General features: G+C 34.8%; 1 long non-coding RNA gene across 1 annotated transcript; it reads left to right on the top strand.

The window, feature by feature from the left end:
• Positions 1–11,451: 11,451 nt before the first annotated feature.
• On the top strand, positions 11,452–18,162 carry LOC136027849 (uncharacterized). Its single transcript, XR_010617673.1, has 3 exons — positions 11,452–11,596; positions 14,621–14,988; positions 17,929–18,162. It is a non-coding gene; the product is annotated as an uncharacterized LOC136027849 (long non-coding RNA).
• Positions 18,163–24,600: the final 6,438 nt, after the last annotated feature.

Genomic DNA, 24,600 nt, shown 5'->3' with positions numbered 1-24,600 from the left:
AAGTCCATTCAACAAAAGAGAGGCTCCATCTGAAATGACCGATCCAGTTCGCGGAAACAACATATATCGGCAGTTCTTCTCATAGAGCTAGTAAATTCCTATTAATATATTATCAATGTCATCTAGTGTTTGGCGACTTTGCTTAACCCAAACATTAATAAATATATTTCAAGCTAAAAAAAATGATTCAATAAATCAAATCACTAATCCTCACAAAGGCTTCATAGCCAGTATCATGAAAGAAACGCTTAAGCATTAACAAATTTGAACATTCAACTGTTAAATATTTCAACACATACATTTAAGACAATCGCTTATAAAAAAAAAGATTACATTTTCGTTTATTTTGACCTGTAGCTAAAACTGAAAGCCGTTGTAAACTACAGAAATGCTTGAAAATTATTATAGTCGAGTAAAACAACAAAGAAAAAGGCTTATCCTCGGATTTGGAGCAACAAAAATATTGTTGGCACAAAAATGTTCAGAGAAATTCTCAAACGTTCTGAAAAAAAATCGAAAATATTTTGGAAAAATAAGATATCAAAACCGGACGAAATCGGCTGTACTTAAATACCCTCTTTTTTCAAAAAAAGGAGGGAGAATTTTGAATTTCAATATATAAGAAATTTCTGGATTAAAAGGTCTTTCTTATTAATTCAAAACCGAAAATGACATCCGAACTTAAAAATCACATACTTTAGTACCCTAATTCCGCTCTAAGTGAGGTCAGAGGGAGGGGGGGGTGGAAACTCGAAATTTTAATTTGTGCAGTATTTGCGCACAATTGAACTCCAAAATGTTCGGTAAAATTCGCTAAATAACACGTCAAAACGTTCGAAATAGTACTTTGTAGAAATAACTTTGAAGAAATAAGAAATAACGGAAAAGAAGGGGAAATTTTTGACTTTTGTAGTAATTTGTGGATTGAAAGGTCGCTTGCAATTAATTCCAGTCTGGGGAAGACGAAAATGATTTCAATTTAAAAAAATCTCCTTATTTAGTACCTATGGGAGCAATATTTATTAGCTGGGGATACCCATTGGGTATCCAGGGGTATCAATGGATACCCATTAACGATTAATTATCGAGATTAATTATTTATCGTATGGTTTTAAAACCAGTAGCGTAGATTCATAATAATGTTAGAAGGGGGTGGGGTGTCAAATTAAAATTTTAAATTCTAGGGGAGAGTAATTGTGTTCTTCAGTTTTTCCAACGAAAATACCAAACATGTTATTCTTCGAAATTTAAGGGGGAGAAATGTCCCCTGTCTCCATGCCAAGAAACGTGACGAAAAATAAGCCTAAATCTTCTTGACTACACCAAAGAAAAGCTTACGAACAGCTCTATATTACAGAAGGATATGTCTCAAATTTAAAATATTTATTAATCACCGTTTAGCTTTTTTGAAATTCTCTCAAATTTGTTCATCATTAATTTTTACTTTTAAGTTTAATTATTACGGTTTATTATTATGGAAGAACCTACAAAACTAAGTCAAGACTCAGGCCACAAAGGCTATTTGCCTCTTACCCTCCCTTCCCCAGAAAACAAAACTAAGGCACCAATAGCTGCCAGGCTATTGGTGCCTCTTCGGACGTGGCATTTTTAAATAGAGCTTGCCTAGCTCTTTTTTCGCTCTATAGAAGAGCTCTCTTTTCTAGTGTCAAGGGTCTTAACATTCCCCCCCCCACCCACCCCTTAGCTTCAGACTGGCTTTAGTAGGCAACACTCGTCCCTTAAAGGAAACGAGAGTGTCATTCACCACTTTCAGCCAATAAGCGGCAAGCTGAAGTTGGTTCCAACAACGAGTAATAGCAGGGGAGCTCTTTTTTCCCTACCTCAGAGGGCTCCTCAATGGATCCTATTTTGTGTCACTGTCGGAACTTCATACGAACAGAGGGATCGGCCTCCCCCTCCAGGTATGATTCTGGCAGCCATTAATGACCTGAATCCACCCAATCTCAGTAGTGCATTCCACAAAACACTCTTCCTCATGTCTAGATACTGGGCCGCACACGCAAACTGTGACTGAGATTAGCACCAGTGGGCCCTATTTATGCTTACGGGAAGGCACCATGACGTGAAGGCATCAGGGGCAACACTGAAAGGTTGTCACTGCCAACCATTCTTGAATAAGTGTTTCATGTTGATTCTTCTTACCTTAGACCTTAAGTTCTCCAGGACCAGAGGTGACACATAGAGCATCAACGAAGCCTCACCAGACGTCTCGGACTGGCGATTTTTCTACATTTGAAGAATTATTTTCAAATGCTTTTTATAATTTTCAGCCAGTATCAGCTGCGGTGCACTCTTTACTAGGTCACAGCTAGTGCTGCAACTGAAAAAGAGGATTAGAGCGAGTAAATTTTCCTGCAATCACTTCTTTCGAGCTTGTCTTCTTTCCTTTTGCTTCTTATTCTAGGAAGAAAACCTAGGTAAATGGTTGGCTTATTGCGCATTAGGCCTTAAATTTTTAGCGGCCTAGCACCATAGAATTTGTCAGAAAAAGAATAATAATACCTTCTATGGAACTATTTCCACTCTTATTGAGAAGTCACTGCAATATTATTGTCCCAGTATTTTATTGTATATTTCGGCTGTATTAAGTCAAAAGGCGTTATGGATTACCCTTTGTAAAACTAAATTTACAATAACTCCCTCAAACTAGACAGGCTGTATCGATGGGTCAAATTTACACTCTTTTATTGTGTCTAGTTTTAAGAATTTTTGAGATTTCAGTTATTTCTGGAATGTGTGCAATCCTTTTTTCTGGCTCACAGCACCAATCGGGGAGGCTTTGATGCCAAAATTGAATTTATGAATTTTGGATGCCTAGGAAAATGTTCTAAGTGCAAACAACTGGTCCAAAGCCTGAAACCTTATATTTCTAGATAGATGCTATCTAGTATCTATATAGATATTAAATAAAAAAAACAAGTTTTTTGAAATGAAAGTAAGGAGCGACATTAAAACGAACAGAAATTACTCCTTATATGAAAGGGGTTTTTCTTCCTCGACGCCCCGCTCTTTACGCTAAAGTTTTTTATTGTTTTAAAAAGTAGAGTTACGAGAAAGAATCAAACTTTAGCGCAAGGAGCGGGGCGTCGAGGAGGAAAAACCCCTTTCATATAAGGAGTAATTTCTGTTCGTTTTAAGTTTTAATGTCGCTCCTTACTTTCATTTCAAAAAACTTGTTTTTTTTATTTAATCTAACATAGATCAAAAAGACTAGCACAAATGAACCCATTCATCATCTCTCCCTGTATTTTTGGGATTATAGAAAACTAGCGCTTTGCTTTTGGTAGTTTTGGTCCACTAAAAGTAAACTATTTAAGAAAACTTTTTAAATAAAAGAATAAATTATTTTAGAGACACTTCATGATTGTTTTGTCAACAAGTTGACCTCCTCTCCCGCTCCTTTTTTCAAAATCTGTCGATCAAAACTAGTCATGGTTTGTATTCACTGTTTTAATTATTCATGTGCGGAGAGCCAAAATCAAAACATGCATTAATTCAAAAATGTTCAAATATAAAATAAAACAACAAGTTTTTTTTAACTGAAAATAAGGAGTGACATTAAAACTTAAAACGAGCAGAAATTACTCCTTATATACAAGGGGCTGTTCCCTCGTCAACGCCCCGCTCTTTACGCTAAAGTTTTTATTGTTTTAGAAAGTCGAGTTAAGAGAAAGAGTCAAACTTTAGTGTAAAGAGCGGGGCGTTGAGGAAGGAATAGCCCCTTTCGTATACGGAGTAATTTCTGTTCGTTTTAAGTTTTAATATCGCTCCTTACTTTCAGTTATTTTTTTTTATCGTTCACTAGGAAGGGATAAATCATTGAGGCTGAAAGTTTTTTTTGCATATATTGTCCTCAGCAATTTTGCTGATTCCTAGGACCACACTGACTGTGCGGGTCAAAATGAAGAGAGCAGACTTAGTCAAGTGGCCGGTGAAAGACATTTGTCACTTGCTGGGAATATCCTACTTTTTTCTTCAAAAAAATTCCAATGGCTGAAAATATCTTTATATACATATATATATATATATATATATATATATATATATATATATATATATATATATATATATATATATATAATATATATGCTAAGACGTGATGCTAATATGCTAATGTTAACTATATGCTAAGACGGGTATTGATCCCTTTTCCTCGTAGGTGATTTATAAATATAAGTTAGTTAGAAAAGTTTAAGAACAGTTCTGGAAAAAAATCTCATTCCTTGTTGGGAAAGCGCAAGAACCCGAAGCTTCTCTCCCGTATACGTTTCTGACCTTCGGGGATGTGAATTAAAACAGTTATAATTAAATAGCAAATGAACAAATCCACTTTTAAAGTTTATTTGATAGTGCCTTAGAACTTAATTGGACATTGAGTTTATGAAGTCATAAGGATATTCCCGAAAATAAAGATTGATATCAAATTTATCTGACTATTGAATGTAAAATCATATTTAGAAGACAATTTTACTAATTTTACGGATTGTTTTGGGTAACCGTCTGAATTACCACATTTCAAACAGTAAGCTCTTCAAAGAAATGGTCTTATCCCGCTTGTTTGGGCCCTAAAGATAGAAAGGTTGAGATGTTTACGACATGTTCTGCATATAAAGGATGACAGATTGCCAAAGATTGTCATTTTTGGTCATCCATCTAGGGCTAAACAAATATCATGTCATTCGCAGATGGGGTGGGAAGAGATTGAAGAAAGGAATTAAAGGAAATTGGAACTTCTTTGGAGGGTGTAAAAAGGGAGGCTGCTGTCGACTAATTTGTCCCTATTCCAATAAAGTATCCAAATACGAAAAATTTCTTCTTTATTCTTAAACAGACAAATTGCAACTAACAAAATGAATCAAATAAAAGTTCATTACAGTCTGAGTTCAATATCCCGGCACTCACTTACGCAATAACACACAGACAAAGATTTGACATGAAAAAGGATTTAGCTAGAAGTATAATTTACATCAGTGATTCATGACAGAGGCTTTCAATAGATTGGGACGGAGTAGGAGGCTTAATGCTGCAGTGAACTGTTACAAGTGAACTGTTACCTGTGATTTTTCGGTTACTTAAAAAGGCAACTAGAACTTTTAATTGTTTACGAATATTTTTATTAGTAAAAGATAGACGTAACTTACCAATTAGCTTACGTAACGAACTTTTGTAATCTCATGTTTTTATTACATATATGAGGGGTTCACCCCCTCGTCAGTACCTTGCTCTTTACGATAAAGATTAAATTTTGTCCAAATTCATTGAGAATGACCCATGAATCACAAAAGCCGTAGAATAAATAGTTGAAATCACTAAAACGAAACTTAGCGTAAAGAGCAAGGTATTAGGAGGAGGTGAGCCCCTCATATGCGTAATAATTTCTGCTCGTTTTAAGTTTTAATGCTGCTCCTTACTTCCAGTTGAAAAAAACTTTTCATATTTATTTTTTCATTGTCTTTTTTTAAATAATGCTAGAAAATCCTGCGCTCCCTTCATGGAAATTTCTTTCCCCCATGTCAAATTCCTCGATGGAAAGTTCCTCCAACATATCCCCCTCTTGTCAACCCCTCCCCTCAACCAAAAAATCCCCCTGAAAACGTCTGTACACTTCCCAATAAGCATTACTATATGTAAGCACTGGTCAAAATTTGTAACTTGTAGTCCCTCCCACAGGGACTGTGGGGGAGTAAGTCATCCCCAAAGACATAGTTATAAGGTTTTTTGACTACGTTGAATAAAATGGCTATCTCAGAATTTTGATCCGTTGACTTTGGGAAAATAATTACCGTGGGAGGGGGCCTAGGTGCCCTCCAATTTTTTTGGTCACTTAAAAAGGGCACTAGAACTTTTCATTTCTTTTAGAATGAGCCCTCTCGCAAAATTCTAGGGCCACTGGGTCGATACGATCACTCCTGGAAAAAAAAAACAAAATAAAATAAACAAGCATCCGTGATCTGTCCTCTGGCAAAAAATACAAAATTCCACATTTTTGTAGATAGGAGCTTGATACTTCTTCAATAGGGTTCTCTGATACGCTGAATCTGATGGTGTGATTTTTGTTAAGATTCTATGACTTTTAGAGGGTGTTTCCCCCTATTTTCTAAAATGAGGCAAATTTTCTCAGGCTTGTAACTTTTGATGGGTAAGACTAAACTTGATGAAACTTATATATTTTAAATTAGCATTAAAATGCAATTCTTTTGATGTAGCTATTGGTATCAAAATTCCATTTTTTAGAGTTTTTTGTTACTATTGAGCCGGGTCGCTCCTTACTACAGTTCGTTACCACGAACTGTTTGATTTTTGGCACGAACGAATAGGAGCTTTTTTTAAACGAACTAGAATTATCCTTTAAATGGAAGGTCACGTCCCTGAAACCTCATTCATTATGCTAAATTTTCACTGAAGTTCTTGTAGAATATTAAACGTAAGCTTATGTAAAGTTCCCGAATTTCCGAAACAAAAAAGTTTCGTAAAAAAAAAAATTTCTAGTTCACTATTCCATTTTATGATGAAAAAAAAAATTATGGGTTGGCATTACAGGGGCACTAAAAGTTCCTAGAACTCTTTGGAAGAACTTTAGCAGCAAATGGTACTGAAACAAGTTTCTTTCTCCTTTATTCTTTTTTCGTTGGGAATCTACATAAATTCTTCGTCTTTTTTCTTCTTTTCTTCTTTTTAAGAAGATATTTCTTCTCTTTTCATTACACATCCTGAAGGACTATTTTTGAAACAGCTAAAAAGGTCTTTCTATTGATGGACATTATGAACATTAATGAACATTTTGGACGTTCGTTGATGCACATCAATTGGCGACAAATAATAATTTACTATGAAAATCTAGTTGCAGTAAAATTTGAATTGGTTCTAAATATCATTTTTTAGTTTTTCTGTCGTATCTTTGGATTTGGTTAAATTGGCTTCTGAAGAGTCCAAATAATATTCAAAAATGTATTTGATAATTAAATGAGCACGAAAAGGTCTAAATTATTTGTTTATAGACCAATTGTGATTTGATTAACCATTCTTATATTCAAAAGCGTATCTAGGATTTTTTTCGGGGGGGGGAGTGGATATACAAAAAGAAACTTTAAAAAATGTATTGAAAATTAGTTTACATGAATTTTTTGTTACTTTTACGAGTCAGACGAAAAAAAATTTTGGAGGCTCCAGCCGGGCGGCCCCTTCCCCTGGATACGGCCTTGATTTTACCCAGAAAAATTAAAATTCCTCCTTCCAAGCTCTTTGTATGCTTATTTGATGTTATCTTTGTGTGGTTTGCACGCTTGTTTTGCTTCTCACTGACGCTTTACCAACAGCACCAACTCCTGATTTGGATAGACGAAAAAAAAAAAATGCACCTGACTCATCCATGCACCGTTGTCGGCACAAAACGAAGGATCTTTTAGATACTCGAGGGCTTCTACTGCTTTCAGCTACTCTGGATCAGATCACCTAAACCGGATACCAGCCAATGGCCTTTTCCATATGCTGCTCTATTTGTTGGTGATATTGGAGGGTGGATAAACCAGGCTTTTTGGCCAGTTGTAACTTTATGTTTAAGGCAGGACGGACTCACAAAGAATCTTCCTATACCTCCCATGTTAAACATTTGGAGTTTGCCTGACGTTCCTGAATTAGTGATTTTGGCGGTTTTTATGTCAATAGAAGTAAAAAAATCTGGTGAATATTTTGGCCTAATCAAATCTTTAAGCCGACAATTATTTTTTTTATAATTCCAAAATAGTTATAAAACCTGTTTCGGGTTTGCATTCTAGATTGCTATGCTTGACATTGTTGTTGTGGGGTATCAAAAAATACAGCAAAAAATTTTCTATTCATCAAGAAGAAACTTTTTTCTATAATATATACCTCCTGGCTGTAGTCCCTTCAAATACTTTACATATTTGTGTTCCGAAATCAAAATTTCCCATCAAAAGATTAGATTGAGCTGTAATCGGAGCATCTAAGAAAGCAAAAATTACACCAAGGGGCTAACCACTCGGATTGTTCAGGAGCGATTCAGTCAAGCATTCTTTAGTTCTAACCCGTTTAAACAGAGTCTAGAGAAGAAATAAGGTGCAGACACCAAACTGCCGGCTAATGAATATATAAGAAAATTGTATTGTATAAATAATTAACGATAAGCTGCGTCTAATCCTAGAGATAAATTGAACACAGCACAAGGGCCGAATAAGAAGCAATGGTTTTATTTTAAAAAGATTGATCTATCGTTTTGGTTATTATTGTACCATTAAAATAAATTCAGGACAAATTTATGCATTGTAGTTTAAGTACAATTTTGCATAATCTACTGAAATAAGAATTAAAGATATATAAAACGAGCTAATTAATAACTAATGTGAACGAAAGAAAATTTCCCCAGAGTATTTAAATTTGTTATAGCAAGACTCGAGTGTTGCTGTAGAACTACCGAAGCAAACTGCAAAAGCAGTCAATGACCAGTCTCAAGTCCAAGGCCTTTCCAAGAAACAATTCAACCCCTTAGTAAGGGGTTGGATACCAGCCAATGCCCTTTTCCATATGCTGCTCTATTTGTTGGTGGTATTGGAGGGTGGATAAATCAGGCTTTTTGGCCAGTTTTAACTTTATGTTTAATGTATTTATAATAGAAGGCGAGGCTTTACCCTGGTGTGGAGTGAGGTTTGACCCCCTCCCCCCAAAGTTTCAGTCTTACTCATAAAAACATAACAAAAATCCACATAAGGGAATTTTGATGCCCTTTTAAAAGTTCTTAACTCCTTCTCCCCCCCCTGAACACAATTCCTGGATACGATGGAAAACATTGGATATGGAAAACATACCGACAAATAAGAAAAAAAATTAAGATAAAAAATTGAAAATTGGAAATAAAAAATAAGGAAAAGTAAAAAATCCAACATTATAAAAGAATAAACTGCTAATGCTGATTTACACCAATATTTTAGGAAGAAAAGAGAAAAAATGAAGAACTACTAAAATAGAAATGTCTTTTATTGAACAACATGAAAGACTTCAAATGAACAAATTGGAGTTGAACTTAAAGACGTAACAACTGAATATGTAGCCGAGGTGAATGGGCAACTCAGATGAGAGGGAGGAGGGGCCTCAAATAACAAAGTAATGCCATTTTTCGTTGTGTAGTCAAGTCTTATTCTTTTATTTAAAACAAAAACTCTGTATTTCCAAAAGGGTACAGTAGATATCTTCGTCGCTTTTGACATATTATTTATTGACATGGATTGTTCTTGTATTACTAAATATATTTTTCTTTTTGCTTCCTATTTTCTTTTGCAGCCTATATTCAAAAGACTAAAATAAAAAATAAATGAATTCGAAGCAAAAAAAAACAATGTTTTTGTTTTTAATGCATCGTAACTCTAAGAGAGCCTCTTTTAATTTAGTCCTTATGAAAGGTTTGTTTCGTTTTTGTTTTGTCATTGGAACGTTTAATTGTACATTTTTTTTTTTACTTTTATGTGCTTTTTTGGTTTGAGAATTGTCGACCAATTTATCTCTCCTAATTCCACTGTCAGGAATTATCCTTGTTTTTTTCTTCTCCATTTTTTATTTATTTTTTATTTTGTCATTATTAGCCACTATAGTCTTAAAAGTTGTTTGTGTTCGGTCGTAAAAGACGGTTATCAACTTCCGTAACGCTTTGTGATATAGCCTATCACTAACTTCTATAGTTTTTCCAAGATCATCTACCTTTTATTTTTAAATATGAAGCACTTTATAGTATTTTAAGTTCATTTAATTTAATAACAAGTAGTTCCATAGAATATCCGAAAATTTCAATAAAAATTACAAACTTTTATAGGATATCCTTTTCCATCGTCAGTAATACCAAGAATGATGTCACCGACTCCAGGCGGCTTTAAAATGCAATTAAATAAAAAAACTAGTGTTTTTAAGTGAAAGTAAGGAGCAACATTAAAACTTAAAACGAACAAAAATTACTCTGTGTATGAAAGGGGCTGTTTCCTTCTCAACACCCCGCTCTTTACGCTAAAGTTTGACTCTCTCTAAATTCTACTTTATTAAACAGTAAAAAACTTTAGCGCAAAGAGCGGGGCATTGAGAAGGGAACAGCCCCCTTCATACACGGAGTAATATCTATCTGTTTTCATTGTTAATGTCGCTCCTTACTTTCACTTAAAAAAACTAGTCTTTTTTATTTAATTTCTGAATGTTTTTGAATTAATGGATGTTGGATTTTGGCTCTCCGCACATAAGTTATTAAAATGAAATTTGCATATTAGTTCTTTTTTTTGGCTAAATGGCTTTCTTAGTTTTGATCAGACAATTTTAAGAAATAAGGGGCGGGGAAGGAGGCCTAGTTGTCCTCCAATTTTTCGGCTACTTAACTCGGCTATTTTTATTATGTATATGAGGGGGTTTGTCCCCTCGTTAATACCTCGCTCTTTACACTAAATTTTAAGTTTTGTCCCAATTCTTTAAGAACGACCCCTGAATCAGAAACGCCGTAGAATAAATAGTTTAAATTACTAAAAATACTTCAGCATAAAGCGCAAGGTATTTAGGAGGAGAAGATCCCTTCATATGCGTAATAATCTATGTTCGCTTTAAGTTTTAATGCTACTTTTAATTGAAAAAACTTTTTCATGTTTTTCATTGTTCATAATTTTTTTTATAGCAATGCTGGGAAATACTGCGCCCTTTTCATTGAATTTCTCTTCCCCCATGGCATATTCCTCCAAGGAAAGATTCTCACACACACCCTTCTTCCCTCAACCCTCACCCCCCCCCCCCAACAAAAAAAAATCCCCCTGAAAACGTCTGTACACTTCCCAATAACCATTACTGTATGTAAACACTGGTCAAAGTTTGTAATTTGCAGCCCCTCTCCCGGAGACTCTGGGGGAGTAAGTCATCCCCAAAGATATAATTGTTATGGTTTTCGACTATGCGGAACAAAATGACTCTCTCAAAATTTTAATCCGTTGACTTTGGGGGAAAATGAGCATAGGAGGGGGCTAGGTGCCCTCAAATTTTTTGGTCACTTAAAAGGGCACTAGAACTTCTCAATTCCGTTAGAATGAGCCCTCTTGCGACATTCTAGGACCATTTGGTCGATACGGTGACCCCTGGGGAAAAGAAAAAAACAAATAAACACGCACCCGTGATCTGTCTTCTGGCAAAAAAATACGAAATTCCACATTCTTGTCGATAGGATGGGATTCTTCGTTAAGATTCTATGACTTTTAGGGGGGGTTTTCCCCTATTTTCCAAAATAAGGAAAATTTTTCTCAGGCTTGTAACTTTTGATGGCAGAGACTAAATTTGATGAAACTTATATATTTAAAATCAGCATAAAAATTTGATTCTTTTGATGTATCTCTTAGCATCAAAATTCCGTTTTTTAGTTTCGTTTACTATTGAGCCGGGTCGCTCCTTACTACACGTTACCACGTACTGTTTGAAACAACACCACTATGCAGCGAAATATGCAGTGATTTTTCCTTCAATCGGCAGTTGCTCAGAATATGCAGATCCAACATCAACTTATTGCGCAAAATCAAGCACTACAGCAACTACTTTAACAGAGTGCGCGGTAAGTCCTTAAAATAATTTTAAGGAACGCACCAAAGGGATTCACAACATGGAGTCGCTAAAATATGACATGTGTGCTAATTTCTAGTCAAAAGCAATGTATGTTACGTCATCATGTAATTTTCATTGAAAATGACATTTGAATTCAATATTAGGGGAGAGGGGGGCACGTCCGTCACGTTTTTGCTTTTTGGCACATCAACAATTTTTTTGAAGTGCAACCGAATTTATTTTAGTCCGATTATCTAGAATGATATCTGTACTATAGTTAATACTTTGTATAATTTCGTTACCTTCATCCCTCTCTTCGCACTTACCATTTGCCTGTGAGTTATTTTTTTTTCGGACCTGCCTCAGAATGGGTTTGGGCATGGATGGAGCAGCTCAGGGCACCATTTTTTCCTATACTCAAGTGAGCCAAATTTCATTTTGCTTTTATTTCAGATATATAGTAAAATTCGGTAGTAAAAATGCAAAAAAAAAGGGTAAAAAAGTTGAACCTTCTAGCGAAGGTTATGGATACTGCCCAGATTTAGCCCAAACGTTATTGCTGAGGAAATCCGAGTAACTTCAGTAGTAACTATAGTAAATTGTTGTAGTTGTAAATTCTGAATAATTGTTGGACATGGTAGTTTGAGCTTTACGTCTTTAATATCAACTTGAGTAATGTCATCCACATCTGGAAAAACGAACTTCAGGCTGCTGCCTAACTTTTTCCTCGTAAACATGATCTTGAGCTCATCCTTCTCCATTTCGAGCACAAGTCCGACATAGTAGATGAATGAGTTTTTGCTCTCAAACTTAATGAACACGGAATCCTCGGGAAGCACCATCTCTAGATTATCAGGCTCTTCTCCAAATGGAAACTGTCGCCCAAGTCACTTTCATCCTAATATTGTGCTACCGCTGGGTCTGAATCGGATTCGTTCTCCTCCAGAATAGATTTCAAAGACTTATTGTTTTTTTTTTTTGCTTTTTCCCTTCCCCAATATGGCTCTTTTTTCCTTTGCTCTCTTCTCCGTTTCTTTCTCCTTTAGCTTGTCTTGGTTTGTTTTTTCAGCTGCTTCAAGCAGATATAGAGCAATTAAAGCTGCTGATCCAAGAGATAAGATGGATGTTCGGTCTGTATCATCATTTTTGTGACCTTTATTTTAAGGTTGTTGCAGTATATCACTCACAGATGTCGAAATAAAAAAATCGGGACACGCAGTTGCCACTACTGGTGATGAAAACTGCTCTGGTCTGTCACTAATTGACGCAGCTTAGAAATCTTCATTGCTGTTGGTAAAGCGTCAGTGAGAAGCCAAGCAAGCGTGCAAACCACACAAAGATATCATCAAATAAGCATACAAAGAGCTTGAAAGGAAGGATTTTAAAATTTTTCTGGGTATAATCACAGCCGTATCCAGGGGAAGGGGCCGCCCGGTTGGAGTTGACGTAAAAAAGGGATGAAAGAGTTCTGGTAGTGATTTGTCCGAGCACGCACTAGCACAAGTTTTAGCTTCTGTTTCGTACGGCTGACTGTCAGAGCTTTTGGGGGTAACATGTCACGGTGAACAGGGCTAGACAACAGTGAAATCTTAAGTGGGATGTGCTTACCATAGAGCTAGTGAAGAGAGGCAACCCTAGCTCACAAATGTTAAAATTAACGATAAATTTTGTATTCCATCGTCCCATCTTTCAAGAATTTCTGGTATTTTGATAAGCCTGTTGTTAGGATGGACTCCCGGTATGGTATTTTGGTTTCACTTTGGAATAATTTAACCTTATTAACCCTTGTTAATGTGGAAACAAACAAACAGCAGAAACAGACTCTTTTTGTCCTTCTTCGTCAACCAGGAAGTTCCATATTCTTAATTTTCAGTTAAATTTGATTTAGTTTCGTTGGAGCAAAGAAAACTGAAGCTGAACTTAATTTCTTTTTTTTTGGGGGGGGGTGCCTAGATTCCCATAAACACCGTGACATTTTTCCCATATATTTTATACCAAAACAACATGATCTTCATCAAACAGCATCATCAACGACCAAACTTGAGGAGGGTTGCAACCTCCAAGGGCTGTGGAAATAGATACGAAATCTGTGCGGTATGAAAAAATAATTGTCCCGGTTGGCGTTCATGAGCATAATATTACCCTTTAGTAAATTTTGTATTTTTTGCCATGATTTTTTATTTTGTATTTTATCTTCTTTTTTTTATCATAAGATCCTTATTATATGACATTTCAACTTTTATTGTGCACGTTATTTTTGACTCTGTGTTGTATTGACTGATAAAATATATTCTTTATGCAGACAGTTCTTTGCAATGGCCATGAAAGTGATTTTTTAGATTAAAATGCAAGATATGAAAAATTTCTGAATAAGCAAAAAGCTCAAAAGCTTTCCTCTAATTTCCCAAACTCACAAATCCCCTTACTGTGTAATCACCATAAAACTTAGTAACTCAAAGAATTATTTTCGATTTCGGCGATTTTTTTGATTTTTTTCTATAAGAAAAAAAGAATTCGAAAAAAGGCCTCTAACTGCATCCAGTCGTCGAATATCTGAAGTAGAGGGTATTCAGCCTGCAAAGGTAAGTCTTATCTTTGTCATATACTGTATGATTCAGGGCCAGATTAATACCGTATGGACGACTGAGCATAAACTTGCAGTTTGAATATGCATCTTTAGGACGAAATACAAAAAAATTACTTTCTTGTCTTAAAAAATAATTACCAAATATTAAAAGAATTAAAATAGGAATTAAAAAAAAGTTTTAGTCTTCAAAAGTTCGTATTTCTTTTAAACCTATTTTATTTTCCTAAATATTCTTGAAAATGTTAAATTTCAGTCTGGAGTTCAACCCCCTCCTTCACTTCCCAAGATTGGAGTTGCTGAATAGGTCGGCTGGCTTATTCAATGCAGTCCTTCTTTCCTCGGGATGAGAGAGTTGCTCTAAATTTTTTTTTAGCAAAATTTTGTCCTTTCTTGAGGAAAATACAGGAGCTGAGAATATTTTCAATTTCGAAAAAGATTTTCTTCTAGGTGCGACTCTGGAAGTTCGGGTCTTCCTCCTAGGGTCGATTGGAACATCTGAGAAGCTATTGACCGATCATCCACAACTTCATTGTATTTCATACTGGTCAAGCATGGTTAAAAAAGAACCAAAGTAGTGCAGGTCAAATGCTTGAATATAAGTCTAAGGCAGTTAATAAAATGTTGTGCTATCCTAACCGACATGCGCTTGCTTTTCTATGAATCCTGGGCAGTCACGGTAATATCAATCAACACGCACGCTGCTTGGCTAAGTTTGCCAGAGACTCTGCTGACTTACACATGCAAAAGCTACAGATGACACTGATATCTACGTGTATCGACCAACAAGAATTCTTGACGAACCGACGCCTAAACAGGTATTGTCATCAACTAGTTACTAGATAAAGACCATCCTAAAAAATAATTTTGTGTCGTTAAAATTAAACGTCCTAGAAAGTCCCACATAAGACCTGTAGCTACTATTTTTATTTTTGAATTGAATTTTTGAATTTTTCTACATATCTTGAGCTCAAAATTTCAGAATCAACGTTTCAGCATTTTTTTTTCTTTCTTTACATGCGATATTAATATGATAAGTATAAGCTCTTACGACTTGACAAAAGTGTGAGTGGGTATATTGCGTTGGAGGGGGTATTTTCCGGTTGGTATTTTCTGTGGAGGGAGGGGGTGTTTTTCAGGGGGTATTTTCAGTGGGCAGTATAATGTTTTGATGAAAAAACTGTTTTAATATTATCAGTTAATCAGTATTCCAAGAAGAAAATCATGCAGGGCCATAGCACTGAAAACAATGAATATACAATTATTTGGCTTGAACAGGCTTAAATCTGACATAGTTAGTTCTTTTTGAGCGAAAGATCTTATATATATCGAAGTGACATCCATTTTGGGTATAAAGATATTGATGGTGCCTGGCATAATTCCATAATAAAAAGTTACAAACTTTGACCAGTGTTTACATATAATAATGGTTATTGGGAAGTGTGCAGACAATTTTGGGGATTTTTGTTTTGTTTTGGAGGCGGGGTTGAGGGGAGGGGGCTATGTGGGAGGATCTTTTCTTGGAGAAATTTGTCATGGGGGAACAGAAATTCAATGAAAAGGGTGCAGGATTAACTAAAATTACTAATGAAAAAAAAAAGAAAAAATAAACATGGAAGTTTTTTCAACTGAAAGTAGGGAGTAGCATTGAAACTTAAAACGAACAGAGATTATGACGTATATGAGGGGTTATAAAGATACTTTAGCGTAAAGAGTGAGGTATTTAGGAGGAGATAAATACCTCGCTCATTATAGTATTTTTAGTAATTTCAACTATTTACTCTACAGCCTTTCTGATTCAGGGGTCATTCTTAAAGAATTGAGACAAAACTTACGATTTAATGTAAAGAGGGAGGTATTAACGAGGGTTAGTTAATTCTTAAGTTACGTATATTTTTACTAATAAAAACATTCGTTAAAAATTAAAATTTATAGTTGCCTTTTTATGTAACCGAAAAATTGTAGGGCAACTAGGCCTCCTTCCCCACCCCTTATTTCTCAAAATCGTCTGATCAAAACTAAGAGAAAGGCATTTAGTCAAAAAGGATTTAATATGCAAATTTCCTTTTAATAATTTATGTGTAGAGAGCCAAAATCAAAAAGGCATTAATTCAAAAACGGTCAGAAATTACATAAAAAAAAACTAGCTTTTTTAACAGAAAGTAAGGAGCGACATTAAAACTTAAAACGAACAGAAATTACTCCGTATATGAAATTGGATGTCCCCTCCACAATCCCTCGCTCTTTACGCTAAAGTTTGACTCTTAGCCACAATTCTCCTTTTTAAAACAGTAAAAAACTTTAGCGTAAAGAGCGGGGCGTTGATGAGGAAGCAGCCCCTTTCATATACGAAGTAATTTCTGTTCGATTTAAGTTTTCATTTCGCTCCTTACTTTCAGCTAAAAAAAACTTGTTTTTTTTTTTATTTAATCCATCTATAAAAATAGAAAGCTTGTTATGCTTTGAATGGAGATATAGAATCTGGTGCGTTACAAAAAATGTTAGTTTTAAGATTGGGATTAAATATGACAAGTGCTATGGCTGTATCTCAGTTAGTTCCTTCTTTAAAGATTTTTAGATTTATTAAAATCCCTCTATTTTCAACTTTTAGTTTTCCATAGGGATCAAAGTCTTTTCTTACAAATAAAATTGCAAGTAAATCATATAAAATAGCCCACTTGGTGAGACAAATACGATTTTTCTGGATAGAAAATTTATTCCAGAGCTTTTTTGCAGTGTATGGACGTGCTGACAATTATTTTTAGACTGTTTCTATTAATACCTCAGTAAGACCTAGTACGAAAACAAAAATTGCTTGATTCTAGCCTTGAATAACTAGGGTAATACTTAATACGTCATAAGAGGATTTTTTTTTCTAGTTTTATTCATTTTTTGTTGTGGATGAATAATATTGAAATCTGACTTAAAACAAACTTTGAACAAGAAACAACAAATATTACCTCACTATCTATCTAACATAGATCAAAAAGACTAGCACAAATGAACCCATTCATCATCTCTCCCTGTATTTTTGGGATTATAGAAAACTAGCGCTTTGCTTTTGGTAGTTTTGGTCCACTAAAAGTAAACCATTTAAGAAAACTTTTTAAATAAAAGAATAAATCATTTTAGAGACACTTGATGATTGTTTTGTCAACAAGTTTCATGTAAAGACATTTTGACAGTATAAGGAGCATTAGGACTATAGTCTAGCTTTAAAGTTTGTATCATAGCTTGAAATTCTCCGTTGTATGTAGAGAATAACCGGAATTCCAGAGTTTAGATTATGGATTATTTGTTCTAATTTCAAGTAATACTAAGGTGCGTTTTTTTTTTACAATTTAGAATTAAATACTACTCACTAATGGTATTGTGATCTTTGAAACAATCTGTAAAAAGTGTTCAAGACAATGTTAACTAGATCTACGTTGCAAGGACAACGTTAGGTGTTCCGGCTACGTTTGTTTGGCTTTGTCGAGCAAAGTGTTGCGAGAGCAACGCTTTGGTTTTGTTTCCTTACTTCGATTAAACGCTGAAGTTGTTCCTATGTAAGGATCTTAAAATAAACAAGTCCCCTACATGTCTTACCACTGGAATCAAATTGGTCTTGCCATCAAATACACCAGAAACAAATAATAGGTACACCAACTAGAAAAAGTTGCAAACCCTTCAGTGCCGAAGATGATTATGAGCTGACTGTCTGTTGCTTAAATCTCCCCTATATGTCTCACAATTATGAGGCCTATTTTTGGTTTCAGTGTGTACCTTACTACTGAAGTGGTCAACCCCTTTAAACTTTCAACCTGGTACATCTGATGAACGATTTTTTCTACCAAAAAGTCGATGGCATATACTTTGATCAGCTCATCAAGAGCTGTCAACTGCCGTCGAAAAACTATATATTTATTGCTTACCACAAGAGCTATTGGGCTGAGGACATTTGAAATAATTTGGAGACTACCCTCTACATTGCACGTGTACCGGTAAATGTGATTGTAAAAGTCAGAGAAACAGTTTCTCAAGGCAAAATCCAAGTATTTCTGAAGCTGATTTGGATGTTCAGTTTTATTAATAAAATCTTGATGTTTGTTATATTCTAAATCATGCTACTGATATATAGTTTAATTTATTTTACTTGTCAACGCTTTGTTCATTAAACAAAAGTTTATGGTGCTTTGAATAATCTTTTTTTTCAATTGTATATTTTCTTAAATATTCGGAAAAAGCCAAACTTCACAGTAAAGAGCAAGGAGCTACAGAGCATATAGCCGCCTTTATACAACGAATATTCTGTTCAAATCGGTTCCAAATCTTTTCCTGGATTTCAGTTGAATTTTTTTTTATATTTAATTTCTGGTTGTTTTCCAAATCATATTCAAGCCTAACCAAAATATAATTTGAGGTACTGATCCCTAAAATTTCTGGTTACTTACTTTTAAAATGTGGAAATCAATAATTGTACGTTGATTAGTACCGTCCTACGTCAAAATTTTCAATTTCATAGTTGGGTTAAATTTGAATATACTTTAAAAATTAGCGATGAATTGTAATTTTGGTGAAAAGTTATTTTTAATATCATTACTAAACAAATTCGGTTCGATGAAAAGTAGTATTTCTGTTTTCTTGACGGAAGTTCTGTGAGACTTTTGGTCTTCTGCATTACCAAAGTCATCACAACCTTTAGAATAAGATAATATCTAATAAGATATTAGAATAAGATAAGGTTTTCAGGAGATCTTCCTGAAAACTAAGTTCCTAATAGTATTTGCCACACCAAAGAAAATTCCTGGCATGGCTGATGATGACCTGCCTTGTCTTGTCCACCTATAGGCTTTCAGATATGGGATTGTAGTCTTTTAGCTGCATAGAGAAATATTTTAAGTAATTCCTGCCCCCTCCCTACCTCTTTCAACATTTATCTGAAGTTTCAGGAAGAATATGCAGTATTGTTAATTAAAATGTAATTTTGAAGGAATCTTCTCTACCCCCACCTAAGCAATGACTCACTCATCTTCATTATAACTTATACGCACTTTCAGATCACCAAACACAGCCTAATTTCATTGCAAATAAAGAGAATCAAGTTGGTTGAATCCACGGTTTGGCATTACTACTCTCGCAACTGGAATGGCTAAAACACAGTTATTGATACTTTTAAATCAATTAGCCTATCATAATTTTTAATTAAGTAAAACTTAATGGTCTTAGGGACAAAGTCGTAATTGGGTGCCATATACCGCCTAAAATTGTCACCCGACCACCACTGAAATTTTGGCTTCTACCCCCTTCCCCCTGAAAAATTTTTTGCCGGTGCCCTAGAAATCCAACAAAAATTGTTCACGATTTCAGATTTCGGCCCGCTGCAATTGTTTTAGTCTCGGTGCTTCTATAATAGTTCCCTCTTGCTCAGAGACTTCTTCTAAGTCCAGCAAATACTTTGGAAGTTTTTGTCTTCCATGTTTCACATATATTTTTTTTAACTTTCCCCTGTCCTTTTTCACATTAATCAAACTAAATCCTCTTTCATTGTACTTTTTTCCCATAATAAAAAAAAACAATTCAATCTCTTGAATTGAACAACATACGGCTTGAATTAAACAACGTACGGCACGTTTACTGGCGGTCTCATGCGCAAGACACAACACTTAGCAGTTAAAACACTGACCCATAAATTAAGGCAGGACGGACTCGCAAAGAATCTTCCTATACTTCCCATGTTAAACATTTGGAGTTTGCCTGTCGTTCCTGAATTAGTGATTTTGGCGGTTTTTATGTCAATAGAAGTAAAAAAATCTGGTGAATATTTTGGCCTAATCAAATCTTAAAGCCGACAATTATTTTTTTTATAATTCCAAAATAATTATAAAACCTGTTTAGGGTTTGCATTCTAGATTGCTATGCTTGACATTTTTATTGTGGGGTATCAAAAAATAGAGCAAAAAATTTTCTATTCATCAATAAGAAGCTTTTTTCTATAATAAATATCTCCTGGCTGCAGTCCCTTCAAATACTTTACATATTTGTGTTCCGAAATCAAAATTTCCCCTCAAAAGGTTAGATTGAGCTGTAATCGGAGCATCTAAGAATGCAAAAATTACACCAAGGGGCTAACCACTCGGATTGTTCAGGAGCGATTCAGTCAAGCATTCTTTAGTTCTAACCTGTTTAAACAGAGTCTAGAGAAGAAGTAAAGTGCAGACACCAAACTGCCGGCTAATGAATATATAAGAAAAGTGTATTGTATAAATAATTAAGGATAAGCTGTGTCTAATCCTAGAGATAAATTGAACACAGCACAAGGGCCGAATAAGAAGCAATGGTTTTATTTCAAAAAGATTGATCTATCGGTTTGGTTATTATTGTACCATTAAAATAAATTCAGGACAAATTTATGTAATGTAGTATAAGTACAATTTTGCATAATCTTCGTACTGAAATAAGAATTAAAAATATATAAAACAAGCTAATTAATAACTAATGAATGAAACAAAATAACTAATGAACGAAACAAAATGTCCCCAGAATATTTAAATTTGTTATAGCGAGACCCGAGTCTTGCTGTAGAACTACCAAAGCAAACTACAAAAGCAGTCAATGACTAGTCTCAAGTCCAAGACCTTTCCTAGAAACAATCCAACCCCTTGGTAAATAAACCCCAATAAAAATTACCCATACTAAATCAGTCAATGACCAGTCTCAATTCCAAGGCCTTTCCAAGAAACAATTCAACCCCTTAGTAAGTGAACCCCGATAAAAATGGTCAAAGCCCTAATAAAATTCTTATACAGTTCTTGTTATTGACCACAGTAACATGGGAAAAAAAAGAAATATGCGAGGGGTCAATTTGCCAAATGTGCAGGACCATTGTGAAAAGTTGAAATTAAATTATCGGGCTAGAGACAGACCGCGTTTACTAAAATATTTGTTAGAAGACTTAACGGATGCTTCGGTTCATGACGAATCAAGTTCCGAAGGAATTGGAACAAATTCCCCTTTTGTGTTGAAAGTTATCACTCCTGGAAGAAATTTGGGGTCAGACCTTCTAAAAGGCTGGCGCTGGATTGTGGATCTGCCTTACCTTTTTGAGAATTATGAAAAGCTTGTGATTCGCCACATGTAAGTTTTTTGGTTGTCTTTCATTTTACGTCATTGATTTACTGCTATCAAAATTATTAGAATGGGGAAGTATTCTTGGTTGCAATTAATACAACTTGTACCTTATTAATTCTTGATAATTGTCTTTTCTGCTATAGAGAAAGAATGTTCGATAACTTTTAAAGATATTTTCATCCCAAAACAACAGAACGCTCCGATGGTATCTACTTAGGTTGGTTTAATTTCACTATTGTTGGTTTTACCAACAATTTAAAGCTTATATAGAATAATCGGCAGTTGTTTCGCTATTTCTTTAGCAATTTCATCTTCGTACTCAAGTTCTGGCTCTTCTCTTGTCATATTTCACGGGTTATCTATCACATTATTTTCAAACTACGGTTTGGACAAGACAAGATTTATTTCTACAAAACGGCTATCACAAGCCCAAAAGGGCCAAATTCACACTTTAGTGTCAATAAAAAAATTTTAAAAAATGGTGAATGCCAATCAGTAATAAATATCAAACCAGTTTAAACTCATAAAATTGCAATCAGTAAAAAAGTCAAACCATAAAAAGTCGTAAATTAAAACCGGGAAAACAAAATGACAATTTAGTTTACCTTGCAAGAATTGTAAAGTTTGCAGTTGCAAAATAAGCATTAAAACTACAAGTCAAAAGCGGAGCGATAAGAGGGGAGGGTTAGTAATTTAAAATTTCAACTATGTGAAGGATGAACGTTCTTCTATATCTTTCAGTGGAAACTCTTATTGGGGCAAGAAGGGGGATTTTTGTTCGATTAGAACGTGGGGCAGTGGCGATTGCAGGGGGCACCCTCCCCCTGACATAGTAGTAGATTTGTGGTTGGGACCGCTTGCTCTGGTTCTTTTGGGGACGATTTTTTTTTTTTTTGGTTTTTAATAGTCGAGTTTTTAGTAAGTTTTTAATTATTAAGGCTGTTTCTTTTTGCAAACAAGTTTGAAACAAGGTTTCAGTTACTTTTTGCAGTCTCTATTAGATTTTTATTAATGAAACAGGTCCCCAAAAAGTATTTAATTATATTTAAGTATATCAAGGGAATCTGTCCGTATTACCACAAATGCCAACTGGGAGGCGAAAATCTTCATTCGTAAGAAAGGGATATTTAAAATTCTGACTTAATCCGCTGCTAATAGCAACATTAAGAAAGCATTATATTTCTATTTCTTTGTTCTATTTTTCCTGCTACACCATCAAACGAACTATTACTTAATGTTTAATCAACAATTAGTTCCAAAGAATGTATGATACCAAAATATGGTACTAATTTTTTTTTTGACATTACAAAGTTTAAGTAACTCGCTAAAGTCGCCAGAAGTGCAAATGCGAAAAATTATGCAACCCATTCTCAACTTGAGGGCTCTGTAACTCCAATTCGATTGCAGCCAAATAAACAGAGTAAAAACATAAACTAACTTAGTTATTCTTATTTTGAGTAAAATCAACATAATCTGTCTAAACAAATAGTTCGGCTTAAAAACACTAACAAGTTCGTATGAATTTTATTGAAATTGTTAACATAGTTTTCTTGAACAAAGCCAAGAAAATTTTTGCATAAAAAACCAATTAAAAATAGAGAGACCATAATATCAAGTAAAGTTTTAAAGTTAAAGATCAAGTAAATTTCAGTTTGACTCTGTTATTTATTAAATAAACAAAACAAGTTTTTACAACTGAAAGTAAGGAGCGACATTAAAACTTAAAACGAACAGAAATTACTTCGTATATGAAAGGGGCTGCTTCCTCATCAACGTCCCGCTCTCTACGTTAAAGTTTGACTCTTTCTCTCAACTGTTCTTTTTAAAACAGTAAAATACTTAGCGTAAAGAGCGGGGCGTTGATGAGGAAGCAGCCCCTTTCATATACGAAGTAATTTTTGTTCGTTTTAAGTTTTAATGTCGCTCCTTACTTTCAGTTGAAAAAACTTGTTTTTTTTATTTAATTTCAGAACATTTTTGAATCAATGCATGTTTTGATTTTGGCTCTCCGCATAGGAATAATTAAAACGAAATTTGCATATTTTTTTTGGGGGGGGGGTAAATGGCTTTCTCATAATTTTGATCGAATGGCTTTGAGAAAAAAGAGCGGGGGAGGAAGTCGCGTTGCCCTCTAATTTTTTGGTTAATTAAAAAGGCAACTAGAACTTTTAATTTCTTACGAATCTTTTTATTAGTAAAAGATATACGTAACTTATAAATTAGCTTACGTAAAGAGCTATAAATTAGCTTACACATATGAGAGGGTTCGCCCCCTCGTCAGTACCTCTCTCTTTACACTAAATCTTAAATTTTGTCCCAATTCATTAAGAATGACCCCTGAATCACAAAAGCAGTAGAATAAATAGTTGACATTACTAAAAATACTTTAGCGTAAAGAGCGAGGTATTAGGGGGAGGTGAGCCCCTCATATGGGTAATAATCTCTGTTCGTTTTAAGTTTAAATGCTGCTCCTTACTTCCAGCTGAAAAAAACTTTCATACTTATTTTTTCATTGTTTTTTTTAATAATGCTAGTAAATCCTGCGCTCCCTTCATGGAAATTTTCTTCCCCCATGACAAATTCCTCGATGGAAAGTTCCCCTAGTATATTCCCCTCTTCTCAACCCCTCCCCCAAACCAAAAAATCCTCCTGAAAACGCCTGCACGCTTCCCAATAACCATTACTATACGTAAGCACTGGTCAAAGTTTGTAACTTGTAGCCCCTCCCACGGGGACTGTGGAGGAGTAAGTCGTCTCCAAAGACATAGTTATAAGGTTTTTCGACTTTGCAGAATAAAATGGCTATCTTAGAATTTTGATCCGTTGACTTTGGGAAAATAATTGGTGTGGGAGAGGGCCTAGGTGCCCTCCAATTTTTATGGTCACTTAAAAAGGGCACTAGAACTTTTCATTTCCGTTAGAATGAGCCCTCTCACAACATTCTATGGACAACTGGGTCGATACGATCACCTCTGGAAAAAAACAAAAAAAAACAAACAAACAAATAAACACGCATCCGTGATCTGCCTTCTGGCAAAAAATATAAATTCCATATTTTTGTAGATAGGATCTTGAAACTTCTAAAGTAGGGTTCTCTGATACGCTAAATTTGATGGTGTAATTTTCGTTAAGATTCTATGACTTTTAGGGGGTGTTTCACCCTATTTTCTAAAATAACGTAAATTTTCTCAGGCTCGTAACTTTTGATGCGTAAGACTAAACTTGATGAAACTTATATATTTAAAATCAGCATTAAAATCAGCATTAAAAAATTCTATTTTTTAGAGTTTTGGTTTCTATTGAGCCGGGTCGCTCCTTAC

This window comes from Artemia franciscana, chromosome 6, assembly GCF_032884065.1.
Source record: "Artemia franciscana chromosome 6, ASM3288406v1, whole genome shotgun sequence".
In the NCBI taxonomy this organism is placed as follows: domain Eukaryota; kingdom Metazoa; phylum Arthropoda; class Branchiopoda; order Anostraca; family Artemiidae; genus Artemia; species Artemia franciscana.
Note: the sequence above shows the minus strand (reverse complement) of the source record. Positions and strands in the feature narration are given on the sequence as shown.